This window comes from Bubalus bubalis, chromosome 1 (assembly GCF_019923935.1).
Source record: "Bubalus bubalis isolate 160015118507 breed Murrah chromosome 1, NDDB_SH_1, whole genome shotgun sequence".
Taxonomy (NCBI): Eukaryota; Metazoa; Chordata; class Mammalia; order Artiodactyla; family Bovidae; genus Bubalus; species Bubalus bubalis.
In genome coordinates, this window is record NC_059157.1 from 62,258,749 (window position 1) to 62,272,981 (window position 14,233).

Genomic DNA, 14,233 nt, shown 5'->3' on the forward strand with positions numbered 1-14,233 from the left:
TTCAGTTTATTTTCTGAGAAGTAACTTTATTTGTGTTGTCTCTGTGGGTAAATGAGATCAGTTACAAGAATAAAGATTTACTAATGTAACATTTTTTAAACTACAAAACTAAAATGCAAACCAACTACGTGCAGGAGGAAAAGAGTTATCAGACTTATGTTCTCTCCTGTAGCATTATAGTTGAAAAATAAACTAACTCTGGAAACTTCATTTCACTCTGGATAAATGTCTCAGTTTTCCCTAGGAACTTCAAATTCCCCAAATAGACAAAGTAAAGCTTACCCCCAAATTAAAACTAAATCCCCAACAAGCAACTAGTATGAACAGTAAGTTACCTGCTAATGTAGCTGCTGCAGCCAATCCTGCTGCAGTACAGTAATCAGTCCCTGGAGGAGCAGCACTAACAATATATGAATTTGGCACAAATTCAACTGGAGCAAGGCCTGCTGAAAATACACCAGCTATGTATGGCTGCTACTGCCCTATCTACTAGCAAACTATGCATAAAGGTCAAAAATTAACATAAAAATATTACACTTTGACCTTGATTGTTCTGAGATAATTCTTTGGCCTTCTTTGGATTGCTGTCATATAGACAGATGACCAAGTTTTAACATAGTATGAGTCTTAATCTTGGTCTCCTCTAGAGAGGGACCTGCTTCCCAGATATGTAGGCCTCAGCAGGGACTTGAAGAACAGATGAGTGAATGTAGATGATGACTGTGTAAAATTTATGAAGCTAACATTCCTTATATCCTTTTGCTCTTGAAAACAAGCTATTTGCAGAGAAAATACATTCTTTAGCTCCTTTCAGGAAAATTCTACTTCTGAAGGTTTGGGAATTGAAGAGTAGAGAGGTTAGAGTCCATTCCGACTCAGTTTTTTTCCTTCCTAGGGAAAAAGGTCTTTCCCTTATAATAAACCACATAGACAAATTAGATAAGATAATCAGTATCAAATTAGATAATCAGTAATAAGGGCTCAGATGGTAAAGATTCCACATGCAATGCAGGAGACCCAGGTTCGACCCCTGGGTCAAGAAGATTTCCTAGAGAAGGGAATGGCAACCCACTCCAGTATTCTTGCCTGAAGAATTCCATGGACAAATGAGCCTGGAGGGTTAACAGTCCATGGGGCCACATAGAGTTGGACATGACTGAGCAACTAACACACACATCAGTATAAAGGTAATACCTTAGACTGGTTTTGCAATTTTGGCTGCAAAGAAATGGAGAGTCAACCAATGCTTTGCTTTATCAATTAATTAATTCAGAACCTGGACAGCTATGTTTACCAAAACATGTATGTGTTGGTGGATACATATAACAGAGTGAAAAGGAGAAACAATGAGGGGTGAGATATATTTTATTTGAAGTATTTAGAGGATAGGGGGAAATTTTTTCATAATAAATGATTTCTTATTGTTATCTTATAAAATAAACAGGAGTTTTTAAGGAAGGAAAGCTGGAAAATGATAAATGTAGAGGGATTATGACCAAAGAAACAAAAATTTGAAACACACCTAGATGAAATTTGGTGTTACATATATCTCAATATAACTATGCTTCTCTCTCTGCAAGAAAGTCCATATTTTACAGTCATTCTCACATCTGAAAGTGTATACTTTCTTAAAACGTATGTTTAATGATTATGTTTCTGAAAAGTTTTTTTTTTTTTTTTTAATGGTAAATCTCTTGTCCTGTTTTAATATCTATACCTGAGAAATTTTCTTCTCATTCTCAACAGGCCCTTTCTCTAAATGCCAGTTCACATTTGTCTTTTATCAACTTTTTTCTCTGTATGGTCACTTTAGTCATATAAATTATGCAGCAGTAATACTTTTCACAGTACATGCATACAAACAGATAAGCTGTCTCTCCTTAGTCGGGCAGCTGGTCTACCTCTCTGTTAACCCTCACACATGCAATTCTAGAAAGACTGTGTTATGCTTGTCCACTCTTCCTGAGATACAGCAACTATTCAACACATTGCTTTTTATCTTTTTGTTATATTAAACTACTCTGCAAATATATTTGAAATCATGCAAGTAGCAAAATAATAATGTATATTTTCCTATACTTATATAATTCCACTCTTCTAGAACTCAACATGATTAGCCACTTTTCATAAGCCCCTGCTTATTTAACTTATATGCAGAATGCATGACATGAAATGCAGGATGGATGAAGCACAAGCTGGAATCAAGATTCCTGGGAGAAGTATCAATAACCTCAGATATTCAGATGACACCACCGTATGGCAGAAAGTGAAGAAGAACTAAAGAGCCCCTTGATGAAAGTGAAAAGGAGAGTGAAAATTTTGGCTTAAAATTCCACATTCAGAAAACTAAGATCGTGGCATCTGGTCCCATCACTTCATGGCCAATAGATGGGAAAACAATGGGAACAGTGATAGACTTTATTTTTCTGGGCTCCAAAATCATTGCAGATGGTGAGGGCAGCCATGAAATGCAAAGACGCTTACTCCTTAGAAGAAAAGCTATGACCAACATAGACAGCATATTAAAAAGCAGAGACATTACTTTGCCAACAAAGGTCTGTCTAGCCAAAGCTATGGTTTTTCCAGTCATCAAGTATGGATGTGAGAGATGGACTATAAAGAAAGCAGCGCACCAAAGAATCAATGCTTTTGAACTGTGGTGTTGGAGAAGACTCTTGAGAGTACCTTGGACTGTAAGGAAATCAAACCAGTCAATCGTAAAGGAAATCAGTCCTGAATATTCATCGGAAGGACTGATGTTGAAGCTGAAACGCCAATACTTTGGCCGCCTGATGCGAAGAACTGACTCATTTGAAAAGACCCTGATGCTGGGAAAGATTGAAGTTGGGAGGAGAAGGGGAGGACAGAGGATGAGATGGGTGGATGCCATCATCAACTCAATGGAGGTGAGTTTGAGTATGCTCCAGGAGTTGGTGATGGACAGGGAGGCCTGGTGTGCTGCAGTCCATGGGGTTGCAAAGAATCAGACACGACTGAGCAACTGAATTGTGTTTGAATCCCTGTGTGACTTTTTAAACTTTAGTGTCTATATCCTTTCCAGGTATCCTGCCCTTCTCTGTTTGCTTGCTGTGTTTATATTTTAATGCATCATTCTCTTCTACAGCTTTTCAAATGCTGTAGTTTCCAATATTCTTTCATTAGTCAATTTATATCCACAATACCCATTCTACCTCACTTTTTTTTAATGCTTGCCATTCAGTTGTTAAGTCATGTCTAAACCCATGTTTAGATCCCATGGACTACAGCACGCCAGTCTTTCCTCTGCTTTATCTCCCCGCGATTGTTCAAATTCATGTCCATGGAGTCAGTGATGCCATCCAACCATCTCATCCAATGGTAACTACAACATAATCCGTATGAATAAAAATCAATTTTAAAACCATTTATATTTCATGAATTTTGCAACCATAAAATTAACTCAAAACTTGTATGGGCATTTATGCTTGGATTTACTGTATACATATCCCAAATTAAACTTTCTACCTGGCTTTTTGTACTTCTATATCTATAAATGGCACAGATGTCCCACCTATTGTGATAACTTCATTCAAATAATTTTTATATATATATAATATGTGAACATATATAATGTTATAATGTGTGGAGACACACACACATGTAAAATGCATGCACAGTTGTATATCTATATCTATCTATAGCAGTTACACTTTGGATCCATGTCTTAGTCTATATTTATTGTATATGGATCAAGTACTATTGGGATATACTTGTTTATTTTCACTGTATTCTCTCTTACCTGTAACAAACTCTATTCAAACACATTCATGTTACTGTCATACAGAAAGTTTTCTCTTTTTTTTTAATATATATTGTAAGGGAGACAGAAATAGGGAAAGAATAATCACATTGCATTAAAATATTTCCTGTAATGGTCCTTTAATAAAATTTATCTGTTGTCAGGTATACAAAGGTAACATTGCATAAAAGCAAAATTTTCATATTAACAGTCATATTATTTTGTATAATAGTTTTAATTGAGGCTCTTGAGACTGAAAAAAGTTACTATCTTTTAAAAGTAACTGAAATAACTTAGTTGTGTTTGCAAAAGAATTTTTCTTGTTTCTTATAATTCCAAATAGTCTATTAGAATAAACTTGGAGTTGAAGAAAGGAATATATGCATTGTCCATTGGAATATGGTTGTACATTCAGCCATCCATAACATGTAAAATGCTGGGAAATGAAGATCTAAAAACCTCATAGACATAAGACCTATCACCCTCCAGAATATTTAAAAATTTTGTCAATCACAAGATTTATTATTATTTTATGTCCTCCTGCAAAAATTTTAGCTCTGTAGTTTGAGAATTTCTGTTTTTTTCTCTGATGTAATACTGTTGTTTAGAACAGAGGCAAATACATAGTATATGTGTAACTTAAAAAAAATTCAGTTGTTGCAAACTGTACTTTTTATATAATTAGTTGATAAAAAGAATGGTTTAAAAAGTAGGCATCCATTTTTCTTAAATATATATCAGGATATTTTCATTTGCAGCTATTTAATGTTTAAGCTATTTATAAGCTATTTATAAGGTAATTAACTTATTTATAAGCTTATTTGTAAGCTAATTAACTTATATGTAGAGTACATCATGAGAAATGCTGGGCTGGAAGAAACACAAGCTGGAATCAAGATTGCCGGGAGAAATATCAATAACCTCAGATATGCAGATGACACCACCCTGAGGGAATTTTCTCCCCGTGACTTGGAAACGGCGAGCCTGAAAGAACAACATTTGGACAGTCTCTGCAAGGACTGACAACTTTATTTCTGCAGTCAAGCCTTTTTATAGGAGCAAGGAACAAAGAGCTTAGAGCATACGGCCAGCAGAGCACGTACAAGGCTAAGATATAATAAGTAAAAGATACTTCAAGGACCAGCGCGTCCTTAACGACCCATGTGTTTATCCATGCCCCATTTTCTCAAGCAACGTTTTTAATGTTTAATCACTAAATTTTGGCACCGAGCATAGCCAAAGGCAGGAAATGTTTTTCAGCTATCAGTACACAATGCCTGGGTACTTCTGGCCCTTTGCCATTTCCCCAAGGACCTTCTCCTTCAAGGTTATTCTGCACTGCGCTTCCCAACGTATCCTCCTTTTTTTTTTTTCTTTTTTTTAAATTTTATTTTATTTTTAAACTTTAAAATATTGTATTAGTTTTGCCAAATATCGAAATGAATCCACCACAACAGATCCTCCTTTTGTTTTTAGTTTAAGCACAGCAGCTGCTAGTTGGACTCCATTGTGGGAGGCATGGAGTCTTGAGTAGAGACATCTGTATCCTACAAACAATGACAGAAAAAGCAGAGCAATTAATATATACATAAAAAAGTTGCCTCCTGAAAACCAAGTCCTGGGATCCAGAGAGGATAATGTTTTGGTTAAAGTATCATAAAATTGGGTGCTATATAATTCTTTAGATATTTTAACTTGAAAATTAGCAATTTGTCATTTTAGAAGGTCGATGTCCAAACTTGAGTTATCCGTGAGATCCTGCAAATGTGCTTTAACTTTGTCCCAAGGATACTCAGTGCCATTATAGGGCATGTTAGTCAGACAAAAAGAAGTAAAATTCCAGTGACAACGTATATGTGTTTGAAAAGTAAGTTGCTGTACTTGATCTCCTAAATTAATTACCACTGTCTGCAATTGCTGATATATTTGAGCCTGTCGAGTCCAGAGATCATGGGAATCTTTATGCCATGCAGTTATAAAATCATGATTCTGTATAGAATTGTGTAGTGCCATACCAGATAGGGTTCCTACTGTAACAATAGATATTAGACTAAGGATGCCAGCAGTAATCCATCCTATTATGTGCTTTGACCTCTTTAAGCCATTTTTGAGCAGAAATGAAAGGAATACAGAGTTGGTTCTGTTAGGTTAACAGGAAGCCACAATTCAGATCTCTGCTTGACTAGTGCAATGTTGGCATTATGATATGGAATAGTATGGTTTAAACACGTATACAAGGCACATGCTATACAGTTAACAATTTTAGCAGAAAGATCAAAGTTACCTACAATAAACATGTTCAGGAGGTGCACACAGGATTGAATATAACCTGTACTATTGTATAAAAAGGTGTAGTTTTGAAGTCTTAAGGCTTTTGCAGTCCCATACACACTGGTTAAGCGCTCCAATGCAGCAGGAATCTTCCACGCATGCCATTGCTCAGGTCCTATGGTAGGGGCTCAGACGTTGACATTTTCTCTTTGGCTCCTCTATGGTCATTGACAAGACCCTTCGTGTCAACTGCGTCACCTGTCAGGGGAGTCCGGTCTTGGGGTTCTTCTCGGTAATGGACATGGTGAAGTGGAACCCAGATTTCCTCTCCATCTGCAATGACAAGACCATAACCTTTGCCTAGGAATCGTACGATTCCTGGCAACCATTGATTAAACTGTTTATACCATATTGGTGTGTTGATTTCTAACAGTTTCTTACTGTTTTCCTCTGCAAAATGTCTGTCTGCACAAGTATCAGAACTATATTTTATTAAATTTAAAAAATGTAAGGAATAAAGTGTTAAAGATAATAACACTTGAGAATTCATAGGATAAGAAGTGTATCTCTTCTTCTATATTCCCCCTTTCTGTTTTAATAAATGAGTTTTAAGAGTACGATGGGCTCTTTTGATAATTGCTTGACCCTGGGGATTATAGGGTATCCCCGTGATGTGTGTTATATCCCATTCCAGTAGAAAGGAATGAAATGAGTGAGAAGTAAATGCAGGCCGTTATCTGTTTTTAAGACCGAAGGTATTCCCATAACAGGGAATGCGAGTAAAAGTGCGGAAATGGCGTGTTTGCTGGATTCTGAAGAGACAGGCATTGCCCGTATAAAACCTGAAAATGAATCAACTGAGACAAAAAGCAAAGAGAACTTTCCTAAGGAGCAATGAGTGAAGTCAGATTGCCAAAGGGAGTTAGGCTGTTGCCCATGAGGATTAACTCCCAAAACTGTGTTATGTAAGTGCAGAGGAGCGCAGATGTTGTAGGATTTAATGATATGTCTCGCTTCAGTGAGGGGAATATGGTATTTAGAGTGCAATCTTTTAGCATTTGTATGCAGATTAGTGTGTTCGTCCATAGCGGACGTAAATACAGGAGCTATGAACCTATCAACAGCATCATTTCCTGTAGTCAGGGGGCCAGGTAAACCTGAACGAGCATGTATATGTGCAATGAAGAAAGGTTCTTTACGTGATTGAATTAAGGCTTGAGTCTTTGAAAATAGAATATATAATTCTTCATCTAGTTTGTATAAAAAGGCAGTAACAAAATTGGGGAAAAGGGAGGCAAGGTATTTGGAATCAGTATATACATTGAAAGATAATGGTTGAAGAGAAAAAAGAGCATATAAAGCATACAATTCAACTCTTTGTACTGAAGAATAGGTAGTGGGTAATTTCTCTTTGATACCAGGGCCGAAGATTCTAGCTATGCCTTTCTTTTGCCATCAATGAAATAGGTAGGTGCATTTGAAATAGGCTGGGAGGCAATGATATTAGTTTTACAAATTTAGTAAATTGTAGGAAGTCCCATAATTTTCCTTTTGCCAAATGGAATGAGATAACATTCTGAAAATCACTTAATGCTATTTGCATGGTCATGTTATACTGTAAGGCAATTTGTAATTCCTTTTTTATCAAGGGGACATGTATTGCATATGGATCAAATCCAGTTAAGGTTTGTACATGGTTCCTTCCTGATACAATTAGTTGCCCTATTTTCTCAATGTATGATACGATTTTCTTTGTTCAGTATGTAGATATACCCATTCTATCGGGCTGTTTTGAGCTATGATTGCAGTAGGTGAATGTTTGGTGGGGAATATATATAAATAGACCGGTTGGGTATGATCCAGCCGAGTTCACAAGGATTGCTGAATGCGTTTTTCAACAAATTTTAAGTCTTCTTTCATTTCTTTTGTTAGCTGTCTAGGATTATTAGGGTCAGGAGGTCCCTCTAAAATTTTAAATAAATTTTGCAATGCATAGGTGGGAATGCCAATAGATGGCTGAAGCCAATTAATGTCTCCTATCAATTTTTGAAAACCATTTAACATGCATAGAGAATATACAGAGATTTGAGTTTTTTGTGGTTTTATCTTAGATTCTTCCATAACATGTCTTAAGTACTTAAAGGGTTCTTTCAATTGAATTTTATCTGGAGCAACAAGTAGGCCATGATTTTGAACAGTGGTAGTGACTTTGTCATATAACTATTGTAAACAAAGTTCAGATTTCATGGAAAGAAGCATGTCATCCATATAATGAATTATGAAGGCAGTAGGATATTTATCTCTTATGGGTTGTAATAAAACAGATATGAGATATTGGCAAATGGTAGAAGAGTTCATCATTCCCTGAGGTAAAACCTTCCATTGAAATCTTTTAATAGGAGCTATATGATTTTTAGAAGGAAGTGAAAAAGCAAAATGTTTTTTATCTTTAGGATGCAAAGGTATAGTAAAAAAGCAGTCTTGTAAATCAATAATAATTATAGACCATCCTTTTGGCACCATGGGAGGGGAGGGCAATCCAGGTTATAAGGGCCCCATTGGAATCATAATATTATTAACATTTCTTAAATCTATCAACATTCACCATTTTCTTGATTTCTTTTTATTACAAAAACGGGAGAGTTCCATGGGGAAAATGAAGGCTCTATATGATTTTTCTGTAGTTGCTCATTTACTAATTGTGTGAGAGCTGCCAACTTTTCTTTAGTCAGGGGCCATTGAGGTGTCCATACTGGGGCATCAGATTCCCAGTCGAGAGGCAGCGGTGTTAACTCAACGGCCCCTATCAAAAAGGCTCATTTAGAGAAATCGTGGCTTTCGTTTGTTCGAGAAAATCCCTTCCCCACAAATTAATAGGGATACTGGTAATATATGGTTTGATGAAAGCTAAAATTTGATTAGGATCATAAACTTATAAATAGGATGCATTGACAAAAGTTTGTGTTGCATCAGCCTCGCCTACCCCAACAGTCTTGAAGGATTTAGAGTCTTACCCCATTCAAGGGGCCATTCTTCAATTCTAATAATGGAAATGTCGGCTCCTGTATCCAACATACCTGTGAATTTTTTTCCCCTTATCTTTAGAGTAAGCATAGGTTTTTGATATTCCTTTAATAAGGTAGATAGTGTGGCGGTAAGATTAGTGCTATCAAAACCTCCCTGTCTAATTTTATCAGATGCCTTCAATGGTCTGACATATGGCAAAAGTAATAGTTGTGCAAAGCGTTCCCCTTTATGTAGATATATATTTCCTAATTTTACGACATTCGCCATGACATGTATTTCTCCTTCATAATCTTTATCTACAACTCCAGTCAACATTACTAAACCTTTCATTGTACAGCTGCTACATCCCAAAATTAGTCCCATTGTTCCAGATGGGATTGGACTGTAATATCCAGTGGAGATTTTATGAGGATTGTATAATTCTATTAACTCCATGTCATAAGGACTAGGTATATCAATGCAAGCACTCTTGGATGTAGTTGCTTGCAGCGTTATAATGTTGGGTCCTCATTAGTTTCCCTGTTGTTTTTTTGTGCCTCTGGTGTCAATGTATTTCCATCCTTATCGAATTTGGAATGACACTCATTCAACCAATGGAATCCCTTTTTACATTTTGGGCAAACTCCTGGGGGCCTTTTTTTTTTTTTTTTTTTCAAAGTAGTATTATTTTTAGCTGTTTGTATTGGCTTTTTTTTTTTTTTTAGAAGTAGTATTATTTTTAGCAGTTTATACTGGCATGCGGCATTGTTTTTTCATATGGTTGGCCTTCCTGCAGTTAAAACATTTAGCATTGGCAGCATTTTGTACATTAAAAGTTTCTAGTGCCGCTAATTTTGCTCTATGGGACATAGATCCGCTATCTCTACAAGCTTTCAAATATTCCATAAGAGAACTGGTTTCTCGAATTGGTCTAAGTATGGATCAATATTCCTCATTAGCATTTTCAAAGGCAAGTTGTTTTAAAATAATATTTTGTAAGGTTTCATCTTTGATAGATTTTTTGATGGCATCCTTTAATTTTCCTATAAATTGGGAATATTCCTTGTCATATCCTTGGGTAATCTTGACAAATGAACCATCAGAATTAACACTATCAACCTTTGCCCATGCTCTGCAAGAAATTTATTTAAAGAAATACAACGTCTGAGGGGTAATATTAGCTAACTGTGCAGTCATATTGGCCATGGCTCCCATTCCAATGAGTATATCATAGGTTAAATTGGCAGGGTTACCATGAGATTGCTGGTCAATCATCATTTGTCAGGCCTCATCACCAACCCACATTTGCCACTGAAGTAACTGTTGAGGATTTAGAACCATCTTTGCTACTTGAAAAAAAATCATATGGCATGCAATGATCAGCCCATCCTCTGAGGAATTCTACACAGTAAGGAGAAGTAGGTCCATACAGACTGCATGCTTTCTTAAAGCTGGACAACATACCAAAATCTAGACCAGCCCAAGTATTCTGGCCTTGAGCAGGTTGACTAAATTGTATTAGGAAAGTGAAAGCGCAAGCAGGCATCTCCAGAAGGGGAGTGAAATGGTTAGTAGGAGCGAAGTTAGCAACTGCTGTTACAGGCGGAGCAGAAGGAAAAACCTCAGATTTGGGCTGTCCGGTGAATGAAATGACCTCTGCTGTAAGTGGTTTTGGCTTTGACACATCCTGTATACATATGTCTCCAAACTGTCTTTCCAGGGATTGTGCCAGATTGAGCATTATATTCTTATATTTCAAAGCACCTTGCATATCTTGTTCCTCAAGCTCATATTCATGTAAAGACCGAACAGTTTCTACTTCCAAATCAACATTATGCCCTTCAATTTGTTCTATGACAGCCCATATGAGTGACCATGTAACCCACCACTGAGGGGGAATACAGACTCCTTGCCAATATGCTCGCAAAACATTATTCTTAACCCTTTTCCATATGTCTAGATTGAGCGTCCCCTCCTCTGGGAACCACAGATTATGTTCCAGTAAAACATGATAGCAGTCATTTAACTGATCTCTTGAAACATTAACACCATTTTATTTCAGAAAGTGATGCATTATAGAAATGAAAGGAATCTTACTGCTATGTTGTCCCATCCTGCTTACCTCTTTTTGCAGGGGTCGCCGCTTTGTTCAGTCTTCCTGTCAAGTCCCTGTTCGGGCGCCACCTGTGGGAATTTTTTCCCCAGGACTTGGAATCGGCGAACCTGAAAGAACAACACTTGGACAGTCTCTGCAAGGACTGACAACTTTATTTCTGCAGTCAAGCCTTTTTATAGGAGCAAGGAACAAAGAGCTTAGAGCATATGGCCCGCAGAGCACGTACAAGGCTAAGATATAATCAGTAAAAGATACTTCAAGGACCAGCATGTCCTTAATGGCACATGTGTTTATCCATGCCCCATTTTCTCAAGCAACGTCTTTAATGTTTAATTGTTAAATTTTGGCGCCGAGCATAGCCAAAGGCAGGAAATGTTTTCCAGCTATCAGTACAAAATGCCTGGGGACTTCTGGCCCTTCACCATTTCCCTGAGGCCCTTCTCCTTCAAGGCTGTTCTGCATTGAGCCTCCCAACACCACCCTTATGGCAGAAAGTGAAGAGGAACTAAAAAGCCTCTTAATGAAAGTGAAAGTGGAGAGTGAAAAAGTTGGCTTAAAACTCAACATTCAGAAAACCAAGATCATGGCATCTGGTCCCATCACTTCATGGGAAACAGAACAGTGGAAACAGTGACAGACTTTATTTTTCTGGGCTCCAAAATCACTGCAGATGGTGACTGCAGCCATGAAATTAAAAGAAGCTTACTCCTTGGAAGAAAAGTTATGACCAACCTAGAGAGCATATTGAAAAGCAGAGACATTACTTGGCCAACAAAGGTCCATCTAGTCAAGGCTATGGTTTTTCCTGTGGTCATGTATGGATGTGAGAGTTGGACTGTGAAGAAGGCTGAGCGCCGAAGAATTGATGCTTTTGAACTCGGGTGTTGCAGAAGACTCTTGAGAGTCCCTTGGACTGCAAGGAGATCCAACCAGTCCATTCTGAAGGGGATCAGCCCTGGGATTTCTTTGGAAGGAATGATGCTAAAGCTGAAACTCCAGTACTTTGGTCACCTCATGTGAAGAATTGACTCATTGGAAAAAACTCTGATGCTGGGAGGGATTGGGGGCAGGAGGAGAATGGGACGACAGAGGATGAGATGGCTGGATGTCATCACTGACTCGATGGAGGTGAGTCTGAGTGAACTCTGGAAGTTGGTGATGGACAGGGAGGCCTGGCGTGCTGTGATTCATGGGGTCGCAAAGAGTCGGACATGACTGAAGGACTGAACTGAACTGAACTGAAGAAAGAACTTGAAGCTTGAAGTCAATATGTAGTCCCGTACTTTGAGTCAGAGGCTACATCATTTTCCACCGGATGTAGCTCAGTACTATGAGTCAGAGGCTACATCATCATCGCTGATACCATCCATTTCTTCAGGCTGAATCACTGGCTGTTGTATCTGGACTCTGGCAGGGGGTAAAGTGTTTTAAGGTAATAATGTTATCTGAAAAGTGGTAAAATTTATCATTTAAATGACTGTCTAATATGTCAAGAGTTCATATTACTAGGTTAACCCTCAAGCAGTAAAGAGTATACAATAATAATAGTAGAGTGGAAAATAGAATCCTAAAAATCTTGATTAATCCCCAAAGAGACAATACAAAAGGAAAATAATGCAAAAACTTGAGACAAACAGGAAATAAAATATAAGACTGTAGACATCAATCTGAATATAAGAAAGAGAGCAATATATGTCAATGAATTAAATATTCCAATTAAAAGACAAAACTCACTTGTACCACTTTACTGTCAATTAAACCATAAAACAGAACTAATAATAGATTTTACATTATTTCTTACAAACAACTTTACTGTCCTACTTTTTCGTTTATTCTTTTCTCTATGCAGATTTCCCACCACATGAAGATGAGACTGATAGGGTATTGTCAAAGGACACATGATCTATTTTTAATGCTAAATTCTATGAACAGTCACAGATTTGATTCAAAGCAGACTTTAGATAATTGGAACTCAAACATTCAGTGCTATCTAGATACAATTGTTTTCCTCAGTAAAAGCCTATTTGCAAAATAAAGATGCCCCATGCATGATATTCCAGCCAGGGTCATTCTCTTAGTCACTCTACATTTTATATCTTGAGCACATGTTACCTACTCATCATACACAAATTAACTGGCAAAAAATGACCCTAACACATTTTTTAGAGTCTACCATTAGCCTGGAAGAATCAAAGGTCAATGTTTTCATTAGGCCATACTTTAGTAAAACCAGATTTCAACCCTTAGTGGGATTTATTTCATCAAGCTTCTCTACTTTTCTCTTAAGTTCTGTCTTGAGTCATTGCCAGACTGATTTTCTTTTTGTCTCACTTATGAAGTTCCTTTTAAAACCCTGATAATTTACTCTTAAAATTATTTTACGCCTACTCTTCCATTTTCTGGAATTCAAGGAAGTTAGTTCTTCTAAAAGTGATATGTTTGCTGATCTCTTTATTCATCCTCTGTCATATATTTTGTTTCAAGAGTAATTTTACTTATATCAGTTCTGTTTATCTCACCTAATCTTATCCCATCTCATTTATCTTATCCTCTGGAAAATAAATTTTAAAAATCTCTTTTCCTGATTATGGTTTTCTTCACAGTCAGCTTTAAACCTGCTTTCCCATTTCCTTAATTTTACTTTTTACTACACTCCTCCATCTTACTTAAGATGTGTGTAAATTTGAGTAAAATTGAACATGCTTCCTTTACTAGTTGGACAACATCTGATGCTACAGCAGATTAACTCTCAACTATCAAAGATTTAATATACACAGAGATTATGTCTCACTCATGTAACTGTCAGTCATGGATATTCACTAAATGGTGTTTACCAAGCAGAAACATCATGCAATCAGGATCTTTTCATTACAGGATGCTACATTCTCTATGGGTTTATATCTTTTCCTTCCAGCGAGAACATGGAAGAAAGTAAGATGATAGTTTTATGCAAAGGTCTGGATATGTTCTTCATGCTAAAATTCAGTAATATGGCCATACTCAACTGTCAAGGGTGTGACGTGTAGTCTACCATTGCTGGATATTGAGAAAGAATAAGAATG

General features: G+C 36.9%; 1 pseudogene; it reads right to left on the bottom strand.

The window, feature by feature from the left end:
• Positions 1-8,855: 8,855 nt before the first annotated feature.
• LOC123465606 lies at positions 8,856-13,832 on the bottom strand (annotated as a pseudogene).
• Positions 13,833-14,233: the final 401 nt, after the last annotated feature.